The 24,879-nt window shown below is 44.4% G+C and overlaps 1 protein-coding gene across 6 annotated transcripts in view; it reads left to right on the top strand.

The window, feature by feature from the left end:
• Positions 1 to 398: 398 nt before the first annotated feature.
• The window catches only part of C4H5orf24 (chromosome 4 C5orf24 homolog), a 130,217-nt gene continuing 105,736 nt past the window's right edge, over positions 399 to 24,879 (top strand). For 2 of the 6 annotated variants that reach the window (XM_056516629.1, XM_056516630.1), the window contains exon 1: positions 532 to 884. The gene's annotated coding sequence lies outside the window, so the exon portion shown is untranslated. Of the gene's footprint in view, positions 420 to 531; positions 885 to 24,879 lie in introns of those variants that run through there. The other 4 variants (XM_056516628.1, XM_056516626.1, XM_056516631.1 and 1 more) reach the window with 4 other exon arrangements.

Genomic DNA, 24,879 nt, shown 5'->3' with positions numbered 1-24,879 from the left:
GCTGAGCGCAGTATGACTCGCCGACCATCGGCAACCAGGAAGAGTATCACGGCGGAGACCAGAGCCAGTTCCCGGAGGCCCGGGGAAGCAAAGGAAGGTATGTACATCTTAATTTTTTTTTACTGCTGGCAGTATGGGGGACAATTTTTATATTCCGGAGTTCTCCTTTAAAGTTAATGCACTCTGTATTTCTTTTACTATTAGCCCCAATTTTCAGAGTACTGTTCTATACAGAGTGCATTACCCTCTATTAGCCCCAATGCTCAGTCTGTATAAAACGTTACTCTGAGCATTGGGGCTAACGTAAAGGCAATGAACTCTGCATAGGACGCTATTTCGTGCACTGGGGTTAATACTGTATACTAAAGGCAATGCACTCTGTATAGAAGATTACTCTGAGCATTGGGGTCAATATTAAGGTAATGCATTTTAGAGGATGAGTATAGTTACATTGGAAAAGTCATTCTAGAACTTTTCCCCTGCAGTGATGTGGGTGACTTACTGCTGCCCTGTTCAGATTGAGCAGTACCGACCTCTACCCGACATGACATGATTTGGTTGAAGAGGTAATATGACTCGAGTACAAGACTGCACGGCTCCTACACATAAATGTATCGTGCAGGAACACAGCATACGTATACATGGTAGCAGTCGCCTCCCTCAAAGAACATGGAGCCAGGCCCCGCCCTCTTTTACTTCCGGATACACAACCGCAAAATGGCCGCCGCGCCGAATCCTTGACATTTGGGAATTTTGACATCTTTCCAGCCCTGCCCCGCCTCTCCTCTCCTCTCCTCCATCCTCCTCACCGACGGCCTGGAAACTGAAGGTCCGGTCCACAAGGTGTCTGCCCCGTTACCGCCGTCCAGAGCCTGGAGAACAAGGTGAAACGTGTGTGATGGCAGCGATGGCTTCGGCCATTGTCCTGGCTGTGCAGAGACAATAGAGGGAGCGGAGCCTGGCTGGTTGTGTGAATACATAGTTGTCATGTATGATGATGTGTGATACAAGCTCCTGTATGGACGATGCCAATCCCAGGTCATTTGTATGCTTTAGCTGATGCCATATCGTAACAATGTGCCCCAGCACTTTATGGACACACCATTCTGTTTGCCGTTCGTCCATGGGTCGCTGTGTTGTGACATCCTTCACACTCCCTTGCCCAAGGGATGGTCTTGTGACATGGGGCACCTTCTGGCTCTTACAATTTTTGCCCTGTTAATATATTTTCTTTCTGCTTTGGCTTCCCTGTTTACAATGAGGTTGTTGAGTTTACCTGCACAACTGTAAGGGCTGGATCACGGGTAAACCAGGGGAACTGTATGGTGGGTGACACTCAGTAGTCGCTTTCTTGGAAGTATGGTATGAAGGTGATTTTATAGATATGCTATAGATTTTATAGAAGCTCCATGGTTCATGCTTTATATAGTCTGCCCTGATATTATCTTAGGATATATATTTTTTTATTAGCCCATGATGTAGGTGATATGGTGACTCCCAGCTTGATGCTCAAGGGATTGTGGCAGCAGCACGGATGAGACCATCGTATTAGTTGTCTAATATGTGGGGTGTACCTGATAGTCGCACCTTTCTGTTAGCTAAGGGGCTACAGTGCAACTCTGGTCAGGACAGGTGTCTCACAGATCAGTGTTGTGCAGCCTGCATCACACTTCAAGGGAAAGGTACAGACTGTTCACCTGCACTAAACCCAATATACTGTACTGAGTTAAAGTGCAAGTGAGCAGCATTAACATGAGCATTCATTTACTTTAATAGGTACAGTATTGCCAGAGTTATGTAGGTTTAACTTCCTATTGTTGTTGTGCTGTTGTACGCAATGGAGGCAGGGAGCCGACTTGCTGTACTCCCCTGGGTGCCTTTTAAAGGGGTACTCTGGTGGAAAAAAAAAATGTTTTTAATCAACTGGTGCAGGAAAGTTAAACAAATTTGTAAATTCACAGAAGAGAAAGAAAGCAGAGCACTCACCAGCGTCCTCTCTTGCAAGCAGCTTTTATTTCGGTGTGCAGATAACAACCATCAGGTCTCAGGTACACATCGGGGGGGGGGGGGGGTACAGACAGGGGAGTGCGACAGTGGGGCGTGGGGGTATCCTCTAGGTGACGGGCCGTTGCCCGCCGAAGCGCTTCTCCAGACCAGGGATCCCTGGTCTGGAGAAGCGATTCGGCGGGCAACGGCCCGTCACCTAGAGGATACCCCCGCGTCCCACTGTCGCACTCCCCTGTCTCCTGTCTGTACCCCCCCGATGTGTATCTGAGACCTGATGGTTGTTATCTGCACACCGAAATAAAAGCTGCTTGCAAGAGAGGAAGCTGGTGAGTGCTCTGCTTTCTTTCTCTTCTGTGGATATACGAGATTCTATCTCTTTAAGCGTGGTAGCACCAACGAAGTACCTCCAGCAGTTGCAAGGGGATTTACCAGGTGCCTATGGGTTTTCCATCCTAAGGATACAATTTAGTTGTGCCAAGCTACTCTTTATCAGACTGTGTAAAATTTGTAAATTACTTCTATTAAAAAAAAAACTTAAACCTTACAGTACTTATCAGCTGCTGTATACTCCAGAGGAATATGAGTTGTTCTTTCCCTGTCGCCATGACAGCACCACCTGAGAGAGGAACTCAGCCCCTAGGGACAAGAAACCTGAGGCTAAAAAGAACACTCCTCCTCGGCCTCAGGGGCCCTCATTTACTATTCTAAACCCGACTTGTTTTGTCGTGTTTTTTTTTGTCGCATCTTTGTCTGCGACATGTCACAGACATCGTGCGCTAGTCTGCGACACGATGCAACATTTTTTCCCGACGGACCCAATGTGGATTCTCCCAAACCCGAAAAAGGGGCGTAACCCTACATTTCTGAGCTTTCCCACATATTTATAAAGGTTTCCAACCCGAATTTGTTGAAATGTGGATTTTTTCCCGACAACTCAGAGGAGTGGGAAACCAAAACCTACAAAACCCACGTGCGACAAACAGGATGAGACATAATAATAAATACCAGGGGAAAAAAGCAGTCGGGTAAGAAAGCAAGATAGACTTACAACCCGATTTTATAAGTAAATGAGGGCCAGTGTGTTTCCTGTCCCCTAAGGAACCCTGTCTGAGGATAGGGGTCCCTATCCCAGGTATGGATAAAAGTGCTGACGGCACGCCGGAGCTGTTATAAAACACCTTAGTCTCAGGGTTCAGGCAATCCTAACTAATTTCCCTAGTCTGCGAGTTTTGAGCCTGGTTTCGCTCTGCCTTCCCGTACCTGATGTTTCTGCTTGTGCCTGGGTCTGGGCGGGCGGCGGAGTAACAGAGGAGGTCCTACCTGTCCTCTGGGTGCATTGAATGATGCGGAGGCGTTTTGAAGTGCGGTCTAATAGTATTTAGACTGCAGCTGCAAAGGATTGCATCCTTCGTAGTGGATGCCAGCATGAGTTCCAAGGAGGACCCCTGACGTGATACTGCTGAGTCACCAGTAAAGACTGCGTCATGGGTAGCCAGTGTTTCTGAGTGAGTGTATCAATTACATTTCAGGGATCTTTTTTGTAATATCTGGTTTGGTTTATTTAATTTTTTTAGGGGGATGTACCTAGAAAATCATCATCTAAGAAAATCTAACATCTTGAAAATTGTAACACATGTACAGTGGGGATTAGGGATCGACCGATTATTGGTATGGCCGATATTATCGTCCGATAATCACGATTTTGGGCATTATCGGTATCGGCAATTACCTTGCCGATAAGCCGATAATCCCCCGCAACGCGACCGCCCGCACCGTGACCGGCACCCCCCCGACCCGCCGCACCGCAAATGTATAATGATCCTAAACACACCTTGATATCCCCGGAGGATTACATCAAGAGGCATAAACTGAAGGTTTTGCCACGGCCTTCACAATCTCCTGACCTCAACATAATTGAAAATCTATGGATAGACTTTAAAAGAGCAGTGGGTGACAGACAACCCAGAAATCTCAAAGAACTGGAAGACTTTTGTAAGGAAGAATGGGCAAAGATACCTCAAACAAGAATTGAAAGACTCTTGGCTGGCTACAAAGCTGTGATACTTGCCAAAGGGGGCAGTACAAGATATTAGATCTGTAGGGTGCTCAAACTTTTGCAGACGCCATTTTTTTTTTCTGTTGTTTTGAAAGTGTAAATTATGGAAATCTACGTTTTGTTGACATATTACAGTGACCCCCCGACCTACAATGGCCCCGAAATATGATGAAATCGACATACGATGGCCTCTCAGAGGCCATCGCATGTCGATGTCAGCATCGACATACAATGCTTTTTTATGTCGGGGCCATCGCATTAAGTACTATACGGCAGCGCCAAATGCTTAAGCTGCTGCCTGATAGCAGCTTAATGTTCCCCGCTTGGTGCGGTAAGTATTACTTACCCCTCCACGATGCTCCGGGGTGCCCTCCGGGTCCAGTGTTGGTCTTCCGGTGTCTTCTCGGCCCTCTCCGATGACGTCAATACGCTGCTGCGCACGTCATCCAATAGGAATGGCGTACGCAGCAGCGTAATGACGTCGCTACGCAGGCCCAGTAAGGCCTTGCGGAAGACAGAAGAGGACCGGAGAAGACAGAAGAGGACCGGAGAAGACAGCAGAGGCCGGGGTCACCATCGGGAGCGGCGGGGACACCATCTCGAGTGGCAGGGACAGGTGAGTACAGCTTCCTATACTTTTCATTGCACGAATCCCTCAACATACGATGGATTCGACAAACGATGGCTCGTTTGGAATGAATTACCATCGTATATTGAGGGACCACTGTAAAAGAATGTCTAATCTGTCATTTGATGCCTTTTGGAGATTTTTCCATCTTTCCTTGGCTTCTTTATGCACATTAATACAAATTTTTATCTGGGGTGCCCAAACTTTTGATCCCCACTATATATCAAAGTTACCACAGGGTTATGAAAAGATGACTTGCCCATCATGTGTAGCAAAAGTTTTTTCAGCCAAAGTGCTTTCTTTGTTATCTTCCATGCAAGATTTAATTAGGTTGGCGAATTCTGTGAAAAATGTTTTAACCCCTTAAGGACCTAGGGCGTATGAATACGCCCTTGCTTCCTATTACTTAAGGACCCAGGATGTATCCATACGCACGTGGGAATTTCGGTCCCCGCCGCAACTGCTGATATCTATCAGCAGGCACCCCGCCCAAATGCCCATGTCTGCGATCGACACAAATCGCCGGTGAATTCACACCGGCGGTTTGCGCCGATTCCGGGTCTATGGTGACCCAGTGACCCGGAATATAAGGGGATCGTGGTTGTCCAAGACACCCACGATCCCCCTGAAGGGATAGGAGTGAGGTGGCATGGGTGCCAACTAGGGATCGACTGATTATCGGTATGGCCGATATTATCGGCCGATAATCACGATTTTAGGCATTATCGGTATCGGCAATTATCTTGCCGATAAGCCGATAATGCCCCGCCCCCCGCACCGCCCCCACCGCACCGCGACCGCCACCCCCTCGACCTGCCGCACCGCACCTCCGACCCACCGCACCGCGTCGCACCCCCCACCGTGATGCTAGGCGCTATACCGGTATGGATTTTTTCCCATACCGCTATACCGGTCAGGCCCCTCCCCCACCCTCCGAGTGAATAAAAAAATTAAACTTGCCCGTAATGGGGGTGGTCCAGGCCATCCTTCCTTCATGTAGTGTCCGGGGGCGTTCCGGGTGGAGGGTGGTCCGGTCCGGGCTGTCCTCCCACGGTCTTCTTCTCCACTCCGGGCAGGCTCCGGCCTAGTACGCTGCATAGACGCCGTGACGTCAGGTGCGTCGCTGCGCACGGGCGTCACTGCGCAGCGACGTCTATGCAGCGTACTAGGCCGGAGCCTGCCCGGAGTGGAGAAGAAGACCGTAGGAGAAGGACAGCCCGGACCGGACCACCCTTCACCCGGAACGCCCCCGGACACTACAGGAACGATGGATGGCCCGGAGCACCCTGGCAGGTAGGGGAGAGAAGCGGGTGGTGGTGGCGGCGGTCTATGGCCCCGCAAAAGCCACTGCAGATCATTGATTTAAAGCGCCCGCTTTAAATCAATGATCTGCAGCGGTGTCGCAGGGGGTTAAATAGCCGATAACTTATACCGGAATATCGGTATAAGTTATCGGCTATCGGCCCTAACCTGCACCGATTATCGGTATCTGCCCTAAAAAAACGATATCGGTCGATCCCTAGTGCCAACCTTCCTATCCCTGCTATAGGAGCGACGACCTATAGCAGATGGGGGGGGGGGGCGGGGGTTAACTTTCAGTTTCCCCGATCTTCCCACCCACAACAGGCGGGGCAGAATGGGGAAACCCGACAGGGATCGGAGCCGAAGTACACTTACCAATCAGTGGCAGCAGCAGGCAGCGATCGGGGGTGGGGATCAATGGAAGAAGAGGACGGCGATGCGGCTCCCTGGATCCTACGGAAGTCAGTGAGTCAGTGGTCTCTAAACTGTAGCCCTCCAGATGTTGCAAAACTACAACTCCCAGCTTGCCCAAACAGCTGTCTTGGCATGCTGGGAGTTGTAGTTGCGTACCTCCAGCTGTTGCATAACTAGATCTCCCAGCATGCCCTTCGGCAATCAGTACATGCTGGGAGTTGTAGCTTTGCAACAACTGGAGGCACACTGGTTGGAAAATACTGAGTTAGGTAAGAGAACCTAACTGAAGGTTTTCCAACCATTGTGCCTCCAGCTGTTGCAAAAGTATAACTCCCAGCATGCATGGTCTGTCAGTGCATGCTGGGAGTTGTAGTTATGAAACAGCTGGAGTTTTTCTCCTTTTACCCCTTATGAAAGGGAAAAGTATGGGGCAACACCAGCATGTTAATGCAAAAATTTTATTTTTATTTTTTTTACACTAACATGCTGGTGTTGCCCCATACTTTTTTATTTTCACAAGAGCTAAAAGCAAAAAAAAGACCCCCAAAATCTGTAACGTACAGAAATACCCCATATGTGGGTGTAAGAGGCTCTGCGGGCGCACAACAAGGCTCAGGAGTGAGAGTGCACAACGTACATTTGAGGTCTAAATTGGTGATTTGCACAGGGGTGGCTGATTTTACAGCGGTTCTGACATAAACGCAAAAAAAAAAAATACCCACATGTGACACCATTTTGGAAACTAAACCCCTCATGGAACGTAACAGGGGGTATAGTGAGCCTTAACACCCCACAGGTGTTTGAAGAATTTTCATTAAAGGGGTTCTCCGGTGCTTACACATCTTGTCCCCTATCCAAAAGATAGGGGATAAGATGCCTGATCGTGGGTGTCCCGCCGCTGGGGACCCCCGTGATCTTGCACGCGGCACCCTGTTTGTAATCAGTCCCCGGCGCGTGTTTGCCCGGTGGTCGCCGGTAATCAGACCCGGAGTGAACACGCTCCGGGGACTGATTTACAAATGGGCTGCCGCGTGCAAGATCACGGGGGTCCCCAGCGGCGGGACTCCCACGATCAGGCATCTTATCCCCTATTATTTGGCTAGGGGATAAGATGTGTAAGCACCGGAGAACCCCTTTAAAGTTGGATGGGAAAATGAAGAAAAAAATGTTTTCACTAAAATGCTGGTGTTACCCTAATTTTTTCATTTTCACAAGGGAAAATAGGAAAAGCCCCCCAAAATTTGTAACCCCATTTCTTCTGAGTAACAAAATTCCCCATATGTGGATGTAAAGGGCTCTGCGGGGTGCACTACAATGCTCAGAAGAAGAGGAGCGCCATTGGGATTGTGAAGAGAACATTTTGTCCGGAATTGAAGGTCTTGTGTGTTTACAAAGCCAGAACAGTGGACCCCCCCACATGTGACCCCATTTTGGAAACTACACCCCTCACGTAATATAATAAGAGATGCAGTGAGCATTTACCCCCCCCCCCCCCCCCCCACAGGTGTCTAACACATTTTTGGAACAGTGGTCCGTGAAAATGAAAAATGTAATTTTAAATTTGCACAGCCCACTGTTCCAAGAATCTGTCAAACGCCAGTGGGGTCTAAATTCTGTGAGGGGTGTAGTTTCCAAAATGGGGTCACATGGGGGGGGGTGTCCACTGTTCAGGCACCACGGGGGGCTTTGTAAACGCACATGGCCCCTGACTTCCATTCCAATCAAATTCTCTTTCCACAAGCTCAATGGCGCTCCTCCTCTTCTGAGCATTGTAGTGCGCCAGCAGAGCACTTGACTTCCACACATGGGGTACTTCCATGCTTCATCCGGGGCGCCCTGGATGAAATAGTATCGAAACCTTGGGTTGAGTGTGTGGCTACTCAGGTATACTCCGTCCCACTGTGGCTCTATACCCTTTTATATACAACTTTGGATTTATATTCTTTTACATTTGTGGAGTGTTTACTATATTGTATTGTAGTGTGTAGTATGGGCTTAGTCCCAAAAATCAGGGATTGTTCATAGCATGCCTTCCCTTGCACTTTATCATATGTGAATTTTTACTGTGTCTTTAGCCGCCGCTTTTTAGTCTGGTCCATGGTGACTATTTGCATTATTGTATTTTCTATCTCCTTTACCCCTTGTGGGCTTTTTAATGTTTCTTGTATTCAATAAAGATAATCTTTGATCTATATACGCATTCTCATCTCTTGTTTGCTATTCTAAGCTAGTGTGGGATCAGTTACCCATTGGGGTTATTGTATATATTTATACACCTGTGGGGTGTTAAGGCTTACTCTACTGCTTGTTACATTCCTTAAGGGGTGTAGTTTACAAAATAGTATGCCATGTTTTATTTATTTTTTTTTTTTTTTGCTGTTCTGGCACCACAGGGGCTTCCTCAATGTGACATGGCCCCCAAAAACCATTTCAGCAAAATTTGCTTTCCAAAAGCCAAATGTGACACCTTCTCTTCTGAGCATTGTAGTTCGCCCCCAGAGCTTTTTACGTTCTAAGATGGGGTATTTTCATACTCAGAAGAGATGGGGTTCAAAATTATGGGGGGCATTTTCTCCCATTACCCTTTGTAAAAATGGTAAATATGGGGAAAAAAAAGGCACTTTAGTGAGAATTATTATTATATTTTTTTCATTTACACATCCGACTTTAACGAAAAGTCGTCAAACACCTGTGGGGTGTTAAGGCTCCCTGGACCCCTTGTTATGTGCCTTGAGGGGTGTAGTTTCCAAAATGGTATGCCATGTGGGGGTTTTCTGCTTTTCTGGCACCATAGGGGCTTCCTGAATGCGACATGCCTCCCAAAAACCATTTCAGAAAAATCTCCAAAATCCCATTGTTGCTCCTTCCCTTCTGAGCCCTCTACTGCGCCCGCCGAACACTTGACATACACATATGAGGTATTTTCTTACTCGAGAGAAATTGGGTTACACATTTTGGCGGACTTTTTTTCTCCTTTTACTCCTTTTACACTTTGCTGCTATTCCTGTGAAACACCTAAAGGTTTAACACACTGAATGTCATTTTGGATACTTTGAGGGGTGCCGTTTTTATAATGGGGTCATTTGTGGGGTATTTCTAATATTAAGTCCCTTCAAATCCACTTCAAAACTGAACTGGTCCCTGAAAAATTTGATCTTGAAAATTTTGTGGAAAATTGCTGCTGAACTTTGAAGCCCTCTGATGTCTTCAAAAAGTAAAAACATGTCAACCTTATGATGAAAATATAAAGTAGACATATTGTATTTGTGAATCAATATATAATTTATTTGGAATGTCTGTTTTCCTTACAAGCAGAGAGCTTCAAAGTTAGAAAAATGCAAAATTAAAATTTTTCATCAAATTTTGGAATTTTTCACCAAGAAGTATCGACAAAAATTTACCACTAACATGAAGTAGAATATGTCACGAAAAAACAATCTCGGAATCAGAATGAAAAGTAAAAGCATCCCAGAGTTATTAATGCTTAAAGTGACAGTGGTCAGATGTGCAAAAAATGGCCGGGTCCTTAAAGGGGTAGTCCAGTGTGAAAAACTTATCCCCTATCCTAAGGATAGGGATAAGTTTGAGATCGGGGGGGGGGGGGGGGGTCCGACCGCTGGGGCCCCCTGTGATCTCTCTGTACGGGGGCCAGGCTCTCCGGCCAGACAGCGGGTGTCGACCCCCGCACGAAGCGGCGGCCGACACGCCCCCTCAATACATCTCAATGGCAGAGCCGGAGATTGCCGAAGGCAGTGCTTCGGCTCTGCCATAGAGTTGTATTGAGGGGCCGTGTCGGCCGCCGCCTCGTGCGGAGGTCGACACGCCCCCTTCTCCGTACAGGAGATCGCAGGGGGCCCCAGCGGTCAGACCCCCCGCGATCTGCAACTTATCCCCTATCCTTAGGATAGGGGATAAGTTGCTCACCACTGAGTCACCACTGGACTACTCCTTTAAGGTGAAAATGGGCTGGGTCCTTAACCCCTTAAGGACTCAGCCCATTTTGGCCTTAAGGACTCAGACAATTTAATTTTTACGTTTTCATTTTTTCCTCCTCGCCTTCTAAAAATCATAACTCTTTTATATTTTCATCCACAGACTAGTATGAGGGCTTGTTTTTTGCGCGACCAGTTGTCCTTTGTAATGACATCACTCATTATATCATAAAATGTATGGCGCAACCAAAAAACACTATTTTTGTGGGGAAATTAAAACGAAAAACGCAATTTTGCTAATTTTGGAAGGTTTTGTTTTCACGCCGTACAATTTATGGTAAAAATGACATGTGTTCTTTATTCTGAGGGTCAATACGATTAAAATGATACCCATTATTATACACTTTTATATTATTGTTGCGCTTAAAAAAAATCACAAACTTTTTAACCAAATCAGTACGTTTATAATCCCTTTATTTTGATGACCTCTAACTTTTTTATTTTTCCGTATAAGTGGCGGTATGGGGGCTCATTTTTTGCGCCATGATCTGTACTTTTTTTTGATACCACATTTGCATATAAAAAACTTTTAATACATTTTTTATAAAATTTTTTTTAATAAAATGTATTAAAAAAGTAGGAATTTTGGACTTTTATTTTTTTTCGTTCACGCCGTTCACCGTATGGGATCATTAACATTTTATTTTAATAGTTCGGACATTTACGCATGCGGCGATACCAAATATGTCTATAAAAAATGTTTTTTACGCTTTTTGGGGGTAAAATAGGAAAAAACGGACGTTTTACTTTTTTATTGGGGGAGGGGATTTTTCACTTTTTTTTTACTTTAACTTTTACATTTTTTTACATTTTTTTTACACTTGAATAGTCCCCATAGGGGACTATTCATAGCAATACCATGATTGCTAATACTGATCTGTTCTATGTATAGGACATAGAACAGATCAGTATTATCAGTCATCTCCTGCTCTGGTCTGGTCGATCACAGACCAGAGCAGGAGACGCCGGGAGCCGCACGGAGGAAGGTGAGGGGACCTCCGTGCGGCGTTATGAATGATCGGATCCCCGCGGGCGATCCGATCGTTCATTTAAATCGCGAACTGCCGCATATGCCGGGATCTGTATTGATCCCGGCACCTGAGGGGTTAATGGCGGACGCCCGCGAGATCGCGGGCGTCGGCCATTGCCGGCGGGTCCCTGGCTGCGATCAGCAGCCGGGATCATCCGCGCATGACACGGGCATCGCTCCGATGCCCGCGGTTATGCTTAGGACGTAAATGTACGTCCTGGTGCGTTAAGTACCACCTCACCAGGACGTACATTTACGTCCTGCGTCCTTAAGGGGTTAAGGGGTTAAAACTTTTTTTATTTATTTATTTTTTTAAATGAACTTGTGGCAGAAAGTTTAAACAGATTTGTAATTTATTTCTATTAAAAAATCTTAATCCTTTCAGTACTTTTTAGATGCTGTTTGCTACAGAGGAAATCTCTTTTTCGAATTTCTTTTTGTGTTTTCCACAGTGCTCTCTGCTGACACCTGATGGCATATCAGGAACTGTCCAGAGCAAGAGAAAATCCCCATAGCAAACCTATGCTACTCTGGACAGTTCCTGACATGGACAGAGGTGTCGGCAGAGAGCACTGTGGACAACACAAATAAGAAATTCAAAAAGTAAAGAATTTCCTCCAGGGGTGTGGAAATTTAAAAAAAAAACTACTTGTCCAAGGGACTAAAGCTGAACACAATCTACTTGTCCCTCAAGAAAATCCATTTGTCCTGGTAGATAAAATAATTTCAACCAAAATAGTCTGATTCCCCCCCCCCCCCACTAGACCACCAGGGATGGATATAAGATCCCCTTAGACACTGCTGACAGCGGTGATCTAATGGTTTAATAGGTGATCGCAGTATGCCAGGCTATTAGCGGCGGGAGAGCTGTAGCTCCTTTTACACCCGAGGGAAGCCCAGAAAAGTCTAGATGTAACTTTTTGATCACCTTATAAAAAATTTCTAATATGAAGTGACCAAAAATGAGCAATTCTGGACTATTATTTACATTTACACCGTTCACCGTACGGTTTAATTAACATTATATTTTAATAGTCTGGACATTTCCACATGTAGCGATACCACTTATGTTTATTTTTGTACATTATTTTTATTTAAAGAAAATTGGAAATTAGTGCTTATTCACATAAATACGCACTTTTTAAAATATTTTAATCACTAGTTTTCAGTCTCAATAGGGACTTATGTGTTACTGGGGGGGGGGGGGGGGGGGGTTTCTGCTTCTCCAGTTTATGTGCTGCATTTTGTGTCAGAAAATGCTGGAAGTTGCATTTAGTTACTAGATGACTACAACACCCAGCATGCCCTGATAAGCCTATGGCTCTGTGGGTGTTTCAGCATGTTACACTGTATAGTAGGACAGTAAAGGTTATTGTGTAACATGCTGGGAGTTGTAGTTTTGGTTTGTGTCAGCTGCAGAGCCATAGGATGTGTCAAGGAATACAGGGAATTGCAGTTAGTAACTACAAGACCCAGCATGCCCTGATGCAGCCTATGGCTCTGCAGCTGACCTGAACCAAAACTACAACTCCCAGCATGTTGCACTTTATAGTTCTACAGTTTAGGTTATGGAGCAAAATGCTGGGAGTTGTAGTTTTGGTTCGGGCGTGTTTGCGTGCATCCGTGGGGCTCTTGGTTGGCAGGTATGAGTATGAAGGGGGGGATTCTGGGGGTGCAATTTAGTGCGGGTGCCACTAAAAATAAATAAAATTAGATGGCACAACTGCCCTAATGCCCGACGTGACAGTCCGCTCCTATACAAAACATTCATGCATACACATATCATACATGCACCAACCACTGCCCCCATATCATACATACATACACACACACACACGCCACTGCCCCCCCCCCCCACATCATACATTACACATACACTCACACCATACATATACACCATACATATGCACACATCATACATACACCCGCCGCTGCCCCCCACACATCATACATTACATACATACACACATAGACAGACATCATACACACATCACACATACTCACACCATACATATGCACACATCATACATACACCTGCCGCTGCCCACCCCACATCATACATCACATACATACACACATCTAACTTAGACATCATACACACATTATACATTACATACACATCACACACAGACAGACATCATACACACATCATACATACACTCACACCATACATATGCACACATCATACATACACCCGCCGCTGCCCCCCCACATCATACATACACACACACACACCCGCCACTGCCCCCCCCCCACATCATACATTACATACACACATACACTCACACCATACATATGCATACATACACCCGCCGCTGCCCCCCCACATCATACATATGCATACATACACCCGCCGCTGCCCCCCCCACATCATACATACACACACACACACCCGCCACTGCCCCCCCCCACATCATACATTACATACACACTCACACCATACATATACACCATACATATGCACACATCATACATACACCTGCCGCTGCCCCCCCCCACATCATACATCACATACACACATCACACATAGACAGACATCATACACACATCACACATACACTCACACACACACACAGACAGACATCATACACACATCATACATCACATACACACACACATCACACTTAGACATTATACACACATCATACATTACATACACATCACACAGACATCATACACACATTATATATTACATACACATCACACATAGACATCATACACACATACACTAACCCCATACATATCCACCAGTGTTTCCCAACCAGGGTGCCTCCAGCTGTTGCAAAACTACAACTCTCAGCATGCCCAGGGCATGCTGGGAGTTGTAGTTTTGCAACAGCTGGAGGCACCCTGGTTGGGAAACACTGATATACACCATACATATGCACACATCATACATACACCTGCCGCTGCGACCCCCCCAATCATACATTACATACACACATCACACATACACTCACACCCTACATATACAACCACCCTTCCTGCCACCGCCTGCATTCTCAGCCTCCTCACCTGAGACGCCATGAGTGGACATCAGAGCTGTTGTCCCCGTGCAAACTAGCAACCTCCCCGTGGTGGATTAGGTCCTGTGGAGACAGATCAGGGGGAGGGGGAGGGATAGAGCTGTGTGCGGGGGAGGGGAGGAGCTGTGTACGGAGCTGTCTACATCCTTTCTCTCACCCTGCTGTGACTTCTAAGCTCCGTCCATCCTCCGGGAGGGGAGATAAGGGGACTCTGCAGTCAGCTGGAGGCAGCCGCCCCCTCCATACACTCTGAGCGCCGGTGTGAGGTGTAGACTTCCATCCGCTCCTGCGCCTCACACCGGCATTAAAGAAAAATATGGGGGAAGTCGGTCTGTCCCTGCTAGCCCGATACAGGGCTAAATCTATAAACAATTCACCTGCCTGGCACCCAAAACTACTTGTCCCGGGCGTCGGGCTATAGGATTTCCACATCCCTGTCCTCTGTAGCATACAGTTGCTAAAAAGTACTAAAAGGATTGATGTTTTAATAGAAGTAATTTACAAATCTGTTTAAACTTTCTGGCACCAGTTCATAAAAAAAAAAAAAAAAAAAAAAAAAAAAGCATTTTTCTGTTTTTACACTTTCGTTTTTTCCTCCTTACCTTTTAAAAATCATAACCCTTTCAATTTTGCACCTAAAAATCCATATGAGGGCTTATTTTTTGCGCCACCAATTCTACTTTAAAATGACATCAGTCATTTTACACAAAAATATATGGCGAAACGGAGAAAAAAATCACTGTGCGACAAAATTGAAGAAAAAACACCATTTTGTAACTTTTGGGGGCTTCCGTTTCTACGTAGTACATTTTTCGGTAAAAATGACACTGTATCTTTATTCTGTAGGTCCATACGATTAAAATGATACCCTACTTATATAGGTTTGATTTCGTCGTACTTCTGGAAAAAATCAAAACTACATGCACGAAAATTTATACAATTAAAATTGTCCTTTTCTGACCCCTAAAACTTTTATTTTTCCGCATACAGGGTGGTTTGAGGGCTAATTTTTTGCACCGTGATCTGAAGTTTTAATCTGTACCATTTTTATTTTGATCGGACTTCTTGATCGCTATTCCTTTTTTTTTATTGTATGAAAAGTGACCAAAAATACGCTATTTTGGAATTTGGATTTTTCTTGCGTGTACGCCATTGACCGTGAGGTTTAATTAATTATATATTTTTATAGTTCTGACATTTACGCACGCGGCGATACCACATGTTTATTTTTATTATGATTACAGTATTTTTAATATGGAATTTTGGAAAAGGGGGGTGATTTAATCTTTTAATAAGTAAGGGGTAAGTGTGTGTGTGTGTGTGTTTAAACTTTTATTTTTTATTTTTTTTACACTTTTAGTCCTCTTAGGGGACTTTTAGGAGGAATCATTAGATTGCTCATACAGATCATTGTGGTTTCATAAAACCACAATGATCTGTGTGCTCTGCGCTCGATTGATAAAGCCTGGCCCTGCCAGGCTTTATCATTCAGAGCACCGGAGCCGCCGCAACGGGAGAGGTAAGCCCTCAGGCTACCTCAGTAGTGGATCGCTCCCCCGCGACAACACTGAGTAAGACTTTTGACAACACTGAGTAAGACTGGGTTCACACTACGTTTTCTCCCATATGGTTGACCACAGTTTTAGGTCCGGTTGTAAAAGCGCATACGGCGCAAAAATGAGCCGACCGGACCGAACGTTTCACTCCGGCCGGCTCATTGAAATGAATGACATACGGGAGCGCATACGGTGACATACGGGAGCGCGAGCTTTTAGCTCCCCCCTGCCGTATGCGCTCCCGTATGGGAGAAAACGTAGTGTGAACCCAGCCTTAACTGAATGGGGGAAAGTACCAAAAAATAGACTTAGCCATTTCTAAGGTCTCTGGGAAAGGTGCCTTGCCTTTGGAATTCTTGGGAATTATACATGACCCAATGGTAAAAAAATCAGAGGCCTTTTTTGCATTGAACCTGGGAGACCGCCACAGCTTCCTTGAAACCTAATGTAGTAGCTTCTTGGGTCGCCAGGTCTTTGATTCTTTGGATGCAACAATTATCTTCAGACATTCAGAATCGGGTCCCTCATGAAGAGTTGCTAAATTCTATTCCTCTAATTAAAAAAATCAGCAGCATTTCTAGCAGATGCATCTTCGAATGCTCTTAGGTTATCTGCCAGAACTGCCGCACTGTCTAATAGGGCCTTATGGCTAAAAACCTGTCCGGGTGATATTACTTCTAAAATCAAACTTTGTGCCCTTCGCCGTGAGGGAAAGTTATTGTTTGGGCCTGTGTTAGCTGGCATCTTAGATAAGGCCGGGGTCAGGAAGAAAATGTTTCCCTATTCCCCTTACAAATCCAGATGTTACTCCCCCAATAGGAGATCTAGGGGGCAACGGCATAGGTCAGAGGATTCTCAGAGGTAGCGTTTAAAATAAATAAATAAATAAATAAAGGGTATATCTTCAATCAAGCCTCCACCAGTTCCAAAAAATCTAGTCAGCAATGACAGTCTGGGGCGAGTCGGGGACAGGCTGGGAAGCTTTGAGATGAAATGGGAAAAGATATCAAACAATTCCAGGGTGTTAAATACCTTTTTAACCCCTTAAGTACCCATGACGTACATATACGTCATGAGTCCGCTCCCGTTCTATAACTCGGGGGCGCGGGTCGGGCTAATAGCGTGCAGCACTTATCACGGTGCCACGCGCTATTAACCCTTTGAACGCCATGTCTAAAGTGAAACTAAAATGTTCTGGATAGCCGCGGCTAAATCACGGCATCCCGAACAGCTGTTAGCCACAAGGAGGATCTCCTACCTTGCCTCCTTGTGTCCGATCGCCGAATGACTGCTCAGTGCCAGAGATCCAGGCATGAGCAGTCAAGCGGCAGAATCGTCGATCAATGGTTTCCTATGAGAAACCATTGAACGATTTAAAAGATCAGTGTGTGCAGTGTTATAGCCCCATATGGGAGCTATAACGTTGCAAAAAAAAAAAAAGTGAATAAAGATCATTTGAATCACCCCCCCCCCCTTTCCCATTTAAAAAAAAAACTGTGTAAATAAAAATAAACATGTGGTATCGCTGCGTGCGGAAATGTCCAAATTTTAAAAATATATAATTAATTAAACCGCACGGTCAATGGCGTACGCACAAAAAAAATTCCAAAGTGCAAAATAGTGTATTTTTGGTCACTTTTTATATCATGAAAAAATGAATAAAAAGTGATCAAAAAGTCTGATCAATACAAAAATGGTACCGCTAAAAAGTTATAGGGGTCAGAAGATGACAATTTTAACCCTTTAAAGGGGTACTCCGGTGGTTATTTATTTTTTATTTATTTTTTTTACTATATGGCATCTTTGTAAGTTATTTTTTTTTTTTGTTTTTTTGCAATATACATGTGTTATATGTTTTGGCAGCATGTGTGTTTTTCTTACCTTTGTTGGGCAGGAAGTTCTGTAGTTCAGTGTGTTTTCTTTTACTGTTGTCCGCAGTTCTGAGTCTGTTGTGGACAAGATTTCACAGCTTTTTTTTTTTTTTTTCTGTCTTCATGAGAGGAATAAGCCACGCCCCCTCATCTCATCCAGCTGAGTACACATCTCCTCACCTCCCCTCCCCCCTGCTCTGTATTCTAAGGACGCAGGTCTGCACAGGAGAAGGAACACAGAAAAGATAAGTGTTATCTGAAGGGGAGGATGAGAAGGTGCACAGGCTGTGGATGTATGGACTGCAGGGAAATAAATCTAATACTGGGAATGATCTCTATTTATATGTGAAGGGGGAGGGGGGACTCCTGAATTACACTTGCTGGGAGTTGTAGTCCCTGTTTGTGTGTGTGTGTGTGTGTGTATGCTAGTGTTTACAAACCAGTGTGCCTCCAGCTGTTGCAAAACTACAACTCCCAGCATGCCCTGACAGACTTTGGGCATGCTGGGAGTTGTAGATTTGCAACGGCTGGAGGTACACTGGTTGGGAAACACTGTTCTAGCCTATTCAGCATACACATCATGTTACACCAGTGTTTCCCAACCAGTGTGCCTCCAACTGTTGCAAAACTACAACTCCTATCATGCCCAAAGGCTGTCAGGGCATGCTGGGAGTTGTAGTTTTGCATCACCTGGAGGCACACTGGTTGGGAAACACTGGTGTATGCCCTACAGAGGTGTGGTGAACTACAACCCCCAGGAGACTACAGAGGCAGCATGCTGGTGATATACCACAGACTGAAGACTCCTGAATGACACATGCTGGGAGCTGTAGTCCCTTTTGTGTGGGTATGACAGTGTATCCCAACCAAGGCTGATAATATTAGTGTGCTGTGTGTAAAGGGGCTAACCCGGGAAAATAGTAGGGTGTGTAAAGGGTGGAACAAACAAACACAAAAAAAAAGGAGCCGCCACAAACCAGCACGGCATGTGGCATGCTGGGATTTGTAGTTTTCAGCACAGCAAGAAACAGGAAATAGAAGCAAAGATAGGAAAACAAAGTGGGGGATAAAAAGACAACAAAGAACGGACATAGAGTAGGCTAAACAACAAGAATAGAAATGAAACAAAACAAATAGGGTAAGTCAAAAACGAAAAAACACGTTGATCACCGAAGTACCCCTTTAACCCCTTAAGGATGCAGGACGTAAATGTACGTCCTGGTGCGGTGGTACTTAACGCACCAGGACATACATTTACGTCCTAAGCATAACCGCGGGCATCGGAGCGATGCCCGTGTCATGCGCGGCTGATCCCGGCTGCTGATCGCAGCCAGGGATCCGCCGGCAATGGCCGACGCCCGCGATCTTGCGGGCGTCCGCCATTAACCCCTCAGGTGCCGGGATCAATACAGATGCGGGGATCCGATCATTCATAACGCCGCACGGAGGTCCCCTCTCCTTCCTCCGTGCGGCTCCCGGCGTCTCCTGCTCTGGTCTGTGATCGAGCAGACCAGAGCAGAAGATGACCGATAATACTGATCTGTTCTATGTCCTATACATAGAACAGATCAGTATTAGCAATCATGGTATTGCTATGAATAGTCCCCTATGGGGACTATTCAAGTGTAAAAAAAAATGTTAAAAAATGTAAAAGTAAAAGTAAAAAAAAGTGAAAAATCCCCTCCCCCAATAAAAAAGTAAAACGTCCGTTTTTTCCTATTTTACCCCCAAAAAGCGTAATTTTTTTTTATAGACATATTTGGTATCGCCGCGTGCGTAAATGTCCGAACTATTAAAATAAAATGTTAATGATCCCGTACGGTTAACGGCGTGAACGAAAAAAAAAAAGTCCAAAATTCCTACTTTTTTAATACATTTTATTAAAAAAATTTTTTAAAAATGTATTAAAAGTTTTTTATATGCAAATGTGGTATAAAAAAAAAGTACAGATCATGGCGCAAAAAATGAGCCGCCATACCGCCGCTTATACGGAAAAATAAAAAAGTTATAGGTCATCAAAATAAAGGGATTATAAACGTACTAATTTGGTTAAAAAGTTTGTGATTTTTTTTAAGCGCAACAATAATATAAAAGTATATAATAATGGGTATCATTTTAATCGGACTGACCCTCAGAATAAAGAACACATGTCATTTTTACCGTAAATTGTATGGAGTGAAAACGAAACCTTCCAAAATTAGCAAAATTGCGTTTTTTTCGTTTTAATTTCCCCACAAAAATAGTGTTTTTTGGTTGCGCCATACATTTTATGGCATAATGAGTTATGTGATTACAAAGGACAACTGGTCGTGCAAAAAACAAGCCCTCATACTAGTCTGTGGATGAAAATATAAAAGAGTTATGATTTTTAGAAGGTGAGGAGGAAAAAATGAAAACGTAAAAATTAAATTGTCTGAGTCCTTAAGGCCAAAATGGGCTGAGTCCTTAAGGGGTTAAGGACCCAGCCCAAATATTCCAAAATTTGATGGAAAAACTTAAAATTTAGAATTTTTTTTTAACTGCTGCTTTTTTTTTTTTTAACTCTCTGCTTATAAGGAAAATGGATATTCCAAATAAATTATACATTGATTCACATACACAATATGTCTACTTTATGTTTGCATCATAGAGTTGACATGTTTTTACTTTTGGAAAACATTAGAGGGCTTCAAAGTTCAGCAGCAATTTTCCAATTTTTCACAAACTTTTCAAAATCGGAATTTTTCAGGGACCAGTTCTGTTTTGAAGTAATTTGAAGGGCCTTCAAATTAGAAATACCCCACAAATGACCCAATTATAAAAACTGCACCCCTCAAAGTATCCAAAATGACATGCAGTAAGTTTATTAACCCTTTAGGTGTTTCATAGGAATAGCAGCAAAGTGAAGGAGAAAATTCAAAATCTTCATTTTTTACACTCGCATGTTCTTGTAGACTTAGTTTTTGAACGGATAATAGGAGAAAAAGCCCCCAAAATTTGTAACCCAATTTCTCTCGAGTAAGGAAATACCTCATATGTGTATGTCAAGTGTTCAGCGGGCGCAGTAGAGGGCTCAGAAGGGAAGGAGAAAAAATGGGATTTTGGAGAGTGAATTTTGCTGAAATGGTTTTTGGGGGGCATGTCACATTTAGAAAGCCCCTATGGTGCCAGAACAGCAGAAAACTCGACATGACCTACCATTTTGGAAACTACACCTCTCAAGGCACGTAACAAGGAGTCCAGTTAGCCTTAACACCCCACAGGTGTTTGACAACTTTTCGTTAAAATCGGATGTGTAAATTGAAAAAAAAAATTCAGTAAAGTGCAGTTTTCCCCCCAAATTTACAATTTTTACTAAGGGTAATCGGAGAAAATGCCCCCCAAAATTTGTAACCCCATCTCTTCTGAGTATGGAAATACCATGTTAGGACGTAAAATTACAATGCTCAGAAGAGGAGTCAAATTTGGCTTTTTGAAAGCAAATTTTGCTGAAATGGTTTTTGGGGGGCATGTCGCATTTATGAAGCCCCTGTGGTGCCAGAACAGCAAAAAATACCCACATGGCATACCATTTTGGAAACTATACCCCTTAAGGACTCAGCCCATTTTGGCCTTAAGGACTCAGACAATTTAATTTTTACGTTTTCATTTTTTCCTCCTCGCCTTCTAAAAATCATAACTCTTTTATATTTTCATCCACAGACTAGTATGAGGGCTTGTTTTTTGCACGACCAGTTGTCCTTTGTAATGACATCACTCATTATATCATAAAATGTATGGCGCAACCAAAAAACACTATTTTTGTGGGGAAATTAAAACGAAAAAACGCAATTTTGCTAATTTTGGAAGGTTTTGTTTTGACGCCGTACAATTTATGGTAAAAGTGACGTGTGTTCTTTATTCTGAGGGTCAATACGATTAAAATGATACCCATTATTATATACTTTTATATTATTGTTGCGCTTAAAAAAAATCACAAACTTTTTAACCAAATTAGTACGTTTATAATCCCTTTATTTTGATGACCTCTAACTTTTTTTTATTTTTCCGTATAAGTGGCGGTATGGGGGCTCATTTTTTGCGCCATGATCTGTACTTTTTTTTGATACCACATTTGCATATAAAAAACTTTTAATACATTTTTTATAATTTTTTTAAAATAAAATGTATTAAAAAAGTAGGAATTTTGGACTTTTTTTATTTTCGTTCACGCCGTTCACCGTACGGGATCATTAACATTTTATTTTAATAGTTCGGACATTTACGCACGCGACGATACCAAATATGTCTATCAAAAATGTTTTTTACGCTTTTTGGGGGGTAAAATAGGAAAAAACGGACGTTTTACTTTTTTATTGGGGGAGGGGATTTTTCACTTTTTTTTTACTTTTACATTTTTTTTACATTTTTTTTTTACACTTGAATAATCCCCGTAGGGGACTATTCATAGCAATACCATGATTGCTAATACTGATCTGTTCTATGTATAGGACATAGAACAGATCAGTATTATCGGTCATATCCTGCTCTGGTCTGCTCGATCACAGACCAGAGCAGGAGATGCCGGGAGCCGCACGGAGGAAGGAGAGGGGACCTCCGTGCGGCGTTATGAATGATCGGATCCCCGCAGCAGCGCTGCGGGCGATCCGATCGTTCATTTAAATCGCAAACCGCCGCAGATGCCGGGATCTGTATTGATCCCGGCACCTGAGGGGTTAATGGCGGACGCCCGCGAGATCGCGGGCGTCGGCCATTGCCGGCGGGTCCCTGGCTGCGATCAGCAGCCGGGATCAGCCGCGCATGACACGGGCATCGCTCCGATGCCCGCGGTTATGCTTAGGACGTAAATGTACGTCCTGGTGCGTTAAGTACCACCTCACCAGGACGTACATTTACGTCCTGCGTCCTTAAGGGGTTAAGGAATGTAACAAGGGGTACAGTAAGCCTTAACTACCCACAGGTGTTTGATGACTTTTTGTTAAAGTTGGATGTGTAAATAATATATATATATTTTTTTTTAACTAAAATGCATTTTTCCCCCTAAATTTTACATTTTTACAAGGGGTAATAGGAGAAAATGACCCCCAAAACTTGTAACCCCATTTCTTCTGAGTATGGAAATACCCCATGTGTGGACGTCAAGTGCTCTGCTGGCAAACTACAATGCTCAGAAGAGGAGGAGCGCCATTGAGCTTTTGGAAAGAGAATTCATTTGGAATGGTAGTCAGGGGCCATGTGCATTTACAAAGCCCCCCGTGGTGCCAGAACAGTGGACCCCCCCCACATGTGACCCCATTTTGGAAACTACACCCCTCACAGAATTTAATAAGGGGTGCAGTGAGTATTTACACCCCACTGGCATTTGACAGATCTTTGGAACAGTGGGCTGTGCAAATGAAAAATTACATTTTTCATTTTCACGGAACACTGTTCCAAAAATCTGTCAGACACCTGTGGGACGTAAATGCTCACTGTACCCCTTATTACATTACATGAGGGTTGTAGTTTCCAAAATAGGGTCACATGTGGTGGGGGTCCATTGTTCTGGCACTATGGGGGCTTTGTAAACACACGTGGCCTTCAATTCTGTATAAATTTTCTCTTCAAAATCCCAATGGTGCTTCTTCTCTTCTGAGCATTGTAGTGCACCAGCAGAGCAGTTTACATTCACATATGGGGTATGTTCATACTCAGAAGAAATGGGGTTACAAATTTTGGGGGGATTTTTTCCTATTTTCCCTTGTGATAATGAAAAATTTAGGGTAACACCAGCATTCTAGTGAAATTATTTTTTTTTCATTTTCCCATCCATCTTTAATGAAAATTTGTCAAACACCTGTGGGGTGTTCAGGCTCACTATACCCCTTGTCACGTTCCGTGAGGGGTGTAATTTCCAAAATGGGGTCACATGTGGGTATTTATTTTTTTGCGTTTGTCAGAACCGCTGTAAAATCAGCCACCCCTGTGCAAATCACCAATTTAGGCCTCAAATGTACATAGTGCGCTCTAGGGATCGACCGATTATCGGCCGATAATCACGATTTTGGGCATTATCGGTATTGGCAATTACCTTGCTGATAATCCGATAATGCCCCGCACCGCTCCGGCCCCATTGCCTCCCCCATCCCTGGTTTTATAATTACCTGTTCCCGGGGGCTGGGGTCCACGCTACTTCTGGTTCCTGCTGCGTCCTGCGTTACGCTGTGTGCAATGACGAGTGACGTGACGTCAGTGTCAGTGCGCACAGTGACAGCTCAGGAGGACGCCACCGGAGCCAAATGTAGAGTGGACCCCGGGCTCCGGAACAGGTAATTATAAAACCGGGGATGGGGGGAGGCAATGGGGGCGGTGCGGTGGGGGGTGCGACGCGACGTGGAGCGGTGTGTGGGGGGGGGGGGGTCGTGGTCGCGGTGATAGGACTCAGGAGGACCCCCGGACGGGCAGGGGGAGAGAAGCGGGTGGTGGCGGTGGCCTATGACATCGCAAAAGCCCCTGCAGTTCATTGTTTTAAAGTGCCCGCTTTAAATCAATGATCTGCAGCGGTGTCGCGGGGGGATAAATAGCCGATAACTTATACCGGAATATCGGTATAAGTTAATAGCTATCGGCCCTAACCTCCACAGGTTATCGCTATAGGCCCTAAAAAAAAAACGATATCGGTCGATCCCTAGTGCGCTCTCACTCCTGAGCCTTGTTGTGTGTCCGAAGAGCATTTTACGCACACATATGGGGTATTTCCGTACTCAGGAGAAATTGCGTTACAAATTTAGGGGGTCTTTTTTTTTTTCCTTTTACCGCTTGTGAAAATAAAAAGTATGGGGGCAACACGAGCATGTTAGTGTAAAATTATTATTATTTTTTTACACTAACAGGCTGGTGTAGCCCCCAATTTTTCCTTTTCATAAGGGGTAAAAGGAGAAAAAGCCCCCCAAAATTTGTAGTGCAATTTCTCCCGAGGACGGAAATACCCCATATGTGGCCTTAAACTGTTTCCTGGAAATACGACAGGGCTCCGAAG

The sequence above is a fragment of the Hyla sarda genome, chromosome 4 (assembly GCF_029499605.1).
Source record: "Hyla sarda isolate aHylSar1 chromosome 4, aHylSar1.hap1, whole genome shotgun sequence".
NCBI lineage: Eukaryota > Metazoa > Chordata > Amphibia > Anura > Hylidae > Hyla > Hyla sarda.
This window is presented reverse-complemented; position numbering and strand designations above follow the sequence as displayed.